The 6,279-nt window shown below is 42.2% G+C and overlaps 1 long non-coding RNA gene across 1 annotated transcript in view; it reads left to right on the forward strand.

Moving 5' to 3' along the window:
• The first annotated feature begins 5,850 nt into the window (after positions 1-5,850).
• The window catches only part of LOC119341688, a 4,309-nt gene continuing 3,880 nt past the window's right edge, over positions 5,851-6,279 (forward strand). The window contains exon 1 of the long non-coding RNA XR_005165242.1: positions 5,851-6,105. This is a non-coding gene — a long non-coding RNA (uncharacterized LOC119341688). The remainder of the gene's footprint in view (positions 6,106-6,279) is intronic.

The following is a 6,279-nucleotide window of genomic DNA, read 5'->3' on the forward strand; positions in this document are numbered from 1 at the left end:
TCACAAGAGAACCAAACACATCAAGAGACGCTTCAATTCCATCCGCGATTAAGTCAAGGAGGGAGACATAGAGATTTGCAAGATACATACAGATCTGAATGTTGCAGACCCGTTGAGTAAGCCTCTTCCACGAGCAAAACATGATCATCACCAAGACTCCATGGGTGTTAGAATCATTACTATGTGATCTGGATTATTGACTCTAGTGCAAGTGGGAGACTGAAGGAAATATGCCTTAGAGGCAATAATAAAGTTGTTATTTATATTTCCTTATATCATGATAAATATTTATTATTCATGCTAGAATTGTATTAATAGGAAACTTAGTACATGTGTGAATACATAGACAAAACATAGTGTCCCTAGTATGCATCTACTTGACTAGCTCATTGATCAAAGATGGTTATGTTTCCTAACCATAGACATGTGTTGTTATTTGATGAACGGGATCACATCATTTGAGAATGATGTGATGGACAAGACCCATCCGTTAGCTTAGCATTATGATCGTTACAGATTTATTGCTATTGCTTTCTTCATGACTTATACATGTTCCTCTGACTATGAGATTATGCAAGTCCCGAATACCGGAGGAACACTTTGTGTGCTATCAAACATCACAACATAACTGGGTGATTATAAAGATGCTCTATAGGTGTCTCCGAAGGTGTTTGTTGGGTTGGCATAGATCGAGATTAGGATTTGTCACTCCGTGTATCGGAGAGGTATCTCTGGGCCCTCTCGGTAATGCTCATCACTGTAAGCCTTGCAAGCAACGTGACTAATGAGTTAGTTACGGGATGAAGCATTACAGAACGAGTAAAGAGACTTGCTGGTAACGAGATTGAACTAGGTATGAAGATACCGACGATCGAATCTCTAGCAAGTAACATATCGATGACAAAGGGAACAATGTATGTTGTTGTGCGGTTTGACCGATAAAGATCTTCGTAGAATATGTAGGATCCAATATGAGCATCCAGGTTCCGTTATTGGTTATTGATCGGATACGTGTCTCGATCATGTCTACATAGTTCTTGAACCCGTAGGATCCGCACGCTTAACGTTCAATGACGATTTGTATTATGATTATGTGTTTTTTATCACCGAAGTTTGTTCGTAGTCCCGGATGAGATCACGGACATGACGAGGAGTCTCGAAATGGTCGAGAGGTAAAGATTTATATATTGGAAGGTTATGTTCGGACACCGGAATAGTTTCGGAGAGGTTCAGACATTTTTTGGAGTACCGGGAGGTTACCGAAACCCCCCGGGAGAGTATTGGGCCTTCATGGGCCTTAGTGGAAAGAGGAGGCCGGTGGCCAGGAGGTGGCGCTCCCCCCCCCTAGCCAAGCCGAATTGGACTAGAGGAGGGGGCGCGGCCCCCCTTTCCTTCTCCCTCTCTCTCTCCCTCCCCCCTTCTCCTACTCCGGAAAGGAAGGGGGAATCCTACTAGGACTGGGAGTCCTAGTAGGACTCCCCACACTTGGCGCGGCCCCTAGGCCGGCCGCCTCCTCCCCTCCTTCTTTATATGCGGGGGCGGGGGCCACCCCAAAGATACATCAATTGTTCTCTTTGCCGTGTGCGGTGCCCCCCTCCACAGTTTACTCCTCCGGTCATAGCGTCGTAGTGCTTAGGCGAAGCCCTGCGCGGGTCACATCATCAACACCATCACCACGCCGTCGTGCTGACGGAACTCTCCCTCGACCCTCTACTGGATCAAGAGTTCGAGGGACGTCATCGAGCAAAACGTGTGCTGAACACGGAGGTGCCGTACGTTCGGTACTTGGATCGGTTGGATCGTGAAGACGTTCAACTACATCAACTGCGTTAACTAACGGCTTCCGCTTTCAGTCTACGAGGGTACGTGGACACACTTCCCCCATCTCCTTGCTATGCATCTCCTAGATAGCTCTTGCGTGATCGTAGGATTTTTTTTGAAATTGCATGCTACGTTCCCCAACAATACGCTCCCTACACACCTTACGCCATGGGGAGCTCAAGGCATGGTTCTACAACATGTAGGCATGGAAGCTTCTGGTCAGGGCCATCTTGTTAACACGATAGAATAAATGGCCATTAGCGGGTGGTCATGTTGCCTGCACGCATGTTCATTTCTTTGTAGGGAACAACAACAAAAATGTTTCGTTTTGGATCTTGCATTATGTTGGTTTTTATAGACATAAAGACTATCTACGAGGACATCACATGCACAAATTTAGAGTTCTACGAGGACATCCAAAGGTCCAATCAACATGTTGATCTGATGCATATTTTAGTTCAGTAATCAACATGTTGATTTTGGGCTTTTCATTCTTGGTGCATTGGTAGAGAAGTACCTTGTCTTTGTGATTTTCTGAGAGGGTTGGCGGATTGTCAGGCAGATGTGCCATTGGCAAGAGTGGCAAGCTTTGATTTGGGAGGCGGAGATTATGGGTGGACGAAGAAGAACGCACGCCCGTCTTCAATGAGGATTGTAGGTACGTACGCGATTTTGTTGTTGATTTCTTTTGTTTTGGTGGTTAATTAGTTTGGTTCTCCAGCCGGAGACACGCATGGGTTCTCTAACAGATAACTCTGTGCTTTTTCTCGAACCCTAGCAAGCGGCTTTGTCAAGGTTGTAGAAGATGGCCTTGTCAAAGTGGTGGAGGAGTATCCGCAGTCGACAAGGAGGCTCGGGAATCTTATGGACGATGATGACGAAGGTCATAATCGGATTGCTCTCTTGATTTTTGCTGGACGATTTAAGCGTGTGTGTGGCTATTTCTTCTGATGTTTTTCTTGTGCTACGCAGAATTTGAGTTTTGGACTGTATCATTTGTTTTTGCTTGCTTTCTTCTCTGAATTCTTAGTTCCAACGTCAATGTTCAATTGTGTTTGCTATAGTGATACAGATATTTTCGATTAAAATAGTTTTTGATTGTTAATGGGATACAAATACAATTGCTTGTAGCTTCAAGAGATGTGGCATTAGTATATATTGTACTGCTTTCTTGAATGAACAATTTTTTTTGGATAATGCAAACATGGTTTGGTATAGTAGAGTGTCTCTGCTTAAGGATTGTTTCTAACTCTGGAAATTGATGTGACTTGATATTGGTATATACATGTACATAACATTTTTAGAAATATGTAAATGTATCACCCATCCATACACGAGGCTTTTCCCGTGGCAACGCACGGTCACTTACCTGGTGTCTTAAATTGGTTGGCTGGCTGCCCATCTAATAGTTGTCCGCTGACTTTTGGAAAGTTCACAAAAGTTAAAAAAAATACTTAAATATGAAAAGGAGTTCACAAACTTTTTTGAATTTTTTTCATCAAATATGAAAAAGTACATCAAAATTGAAAAAAACTTTTTTGAAAAAAGTTCATTGATTTTGAAGAAAAGTTCATCAATTTTATAAATAACATGAATATGCAAATAAAATTCACTTGTTATCAAAGAGAAAAAAAAACGGAACAGAACCATCCCAAGAAAAAAGAAAAAAAAAGAGGAAAAAGGAAAAAGAAAAAAAAAACGAAAACGTTCCAAGAAAAAACAAACAAATAAAAAGCTGCAAGTTTTTTTTTGAGCGAAACACCCGAGCCTATTTATTCATCAAATGAAAAAAATTACATAGCCCGGGGGCTCAAAACACCAGACATGACGGCCTTGCACAAGATGTAAAGAGTTCTTAGCAATGTTATGAGCATCAACATTGTCTTCTCTCCTCTAAAATTTAAACTTAAAATCTCCTAGTTCAGCACTCAAAATCGCAACCTCCTTAACGATCATGGAATTCCCACCCCTGCTCCCTTTATCCATAGCACGTACAACATCCTTGCAATCTGATGCCACATCTGCACGTTGAACATTAATATCCCTAGCTAAGAACAATGCCTCCCTACAAGATATAGCTTCTGCACATGATGGGTTTATCACACCATTGATCACCTGGACTGAAGCACCCAAAAATACTCCACTTTCAATTCTGAATATCCTTGCTGCAGCACACCTGTTATTCTGAAACGAAATTGCACCATCAACATTTTCTTTGGCTGCTCCTTCAGTTGGTGGAATACACCTCGACGGCATCACAGGATGACCAACTCCAGCAGCTCGCGGACACTCCATGTCCCCTATCTCCCTTAGAAAATTTTCAATAAACATGGTAGTAGCAAACAGACTTTGATATTTGTTCTCATACAGAACATCCCTTTTAGCCTTCCATATTGCCCACATTGTGACAATCACCTTCACATAGTTTCTTTCATCAAGCCACTCTTCCTGTGCAAATAACCAATTTTTGGCATTAGACTCACCACACAGCTTGATCTGATCATGGAGCTCTTCATCCACAAGTATCCAAACACCCAGTGCCATCCAACATTCAAGCAACGAATGTCTCCAAGAATCTTCTCTAACTTCACAGATAGCACAAGTACTCTCAGTTGCCATATTTCTGTGATGTGCCACGTATGCCGTGGGCAAGCTTTGTCGTGCTAGCCGCCATGCAAAGATCTTTTCCTTCGACGGTATACTATACTTCCACATTTGAGTCCACGCTTTTTCTTCAAGACTCGGGTTGGAGTGCCCCGAACGCCCATCTAGCCATGCCTCTTGTCGCTTACGTGTACTGATCAACATATGGTACGCCGAACGCAAAGTGAACTCTCCAGACTTCTCCCAAAACCAGGCCCACTCATCATCAAAATTCTTGGTGGCCAAAGGTATTCTGCGTATAACTTCAGCATCCATCGGTAGGAAATGCTCTACTAGCACCTGCTCATTCCATGTCATCTCAATTTGGTTAATCAGTTCCGAGACCATCTTGGGTTTAGTTACTCCCCGTGGTACAATGGGTCTCATCATTGTCTCCCTTGGAAGCCAATATCATTCCAAATATGTGTATCATTGCCATTCCCGACTCTTTTAATTAGTCCCTGCTTAAGCACCTCACGACCTTCCAAGATCGACCTCCAAATCTGTGATGGGCGGGATCCCAACTGTGCATGAAGGAAATCACCCTCAAGATAATACAATGCTTTAAGAATCCTTGCACTAAGTGAGTCTGGATTTTGCACTAAACGCCATCCCTGTTTCCTTTTTGTCCCTTGTTATACGTTTGTTTTTGTGTCTTGTTCTTTGGTTCTTTGCCTTTTCTTTTATATTTGTTTTTGACACATGGATCCTTTTTTATTACATAGTATACATCTTGTAGTGTACACGTAAAACTGTTTTTTAGTCCATGTTGAACATTTTTTAAATACATGATGCACATTTTTAATACAGGTTTTGAACATTTTATTGGATACACAGCCAATATTTGTTTAAATACACAATGAAATTTTCTTTCAATGGAAATAATATATTTTCAGAACTAAATGCTACATTTTCTTACATTATATAAATACTTTTCCAATGGCCATTTTTTTCAACTTCGGTGCATTTATTCAAAATTTCATGTACAAATATTTTTAATTGTACGAGCCATTTCTTTATACTACAAAATATTTATTTACACTGTATTCACATTATAAAAAAATTCACATGCATTTTTTGGAATCGCAGACACATCATTTAACTTTTGCATTTTTATATTGAAAAACAATCAAAAATTAAACTGTGGCAAAAAATTAAAAAAGCATGCTTTAAAAAAAGTAAAGTAAATATGGTTAACGTGACATCCGCATGACATCAGCATGACGGCGCATGGTCTTGCTGGGCTTGCCCACCGCCCGAGGCTGCCTTCCAACACGCTTCAGGTGAGGGTGTTTCCTATTTGGCATTTCCTAACGGGCGCCTTAAGCGCCCGTTTCTTCGATTTTCCCAAACTGGCGCATACCCCCCTCGGTCTACTGGGCTCGGCCCGTTTTCTTCTGGCAATCAATCCTTCTACGTCTTGACTCTTCTTCTTTCCTTCTGGGTCTCCTCTTATCCCCTTCCACGTCTTGACTTCTTATTCTTTCCTTCCGAGTCTCCTGTTATCCCCTTCAACATCTTTTCTCCCCCGCGGCTATGATTTCTAGGGTTCATCTAGCAGTCGATCCGTCCCCTGTCTCGCGCTGTGGATCCGTTGTTGCGCTCGCTAGTTCACACGCGAGATCGAGATGGCTTCCACTGGTTCGTGCTTTTTTCTCCCTTCCTCCCCTCCCTTAAAAGTGATAGTGGATCCGCTCACTAGGCTTTTGTAAAATTAGTGCTCGTTTTGGGTATGTTTCCTGGCAGGACGCGCATGTTTTTGTGTTTGTTAGGGTTCGTCCTACCTTTTTTCTGTCGTGGATCCGCCCTGGGGTG

This window comes from Triticum dicoccoides, chromosome 7B, assembly GCF_002162155.2.
Source record: "Triticum dicoccoides isolate Atlit2015 ecotype Zavitan chromosome 7B, WEW_v2.0, whole genome shotgun sequence".
NCBI lineage: Eukaryota > Viridiplantae > Streptophyta > Magnoliopsida > Poales > Poaceae > Triticum > Triticum dicoccoides.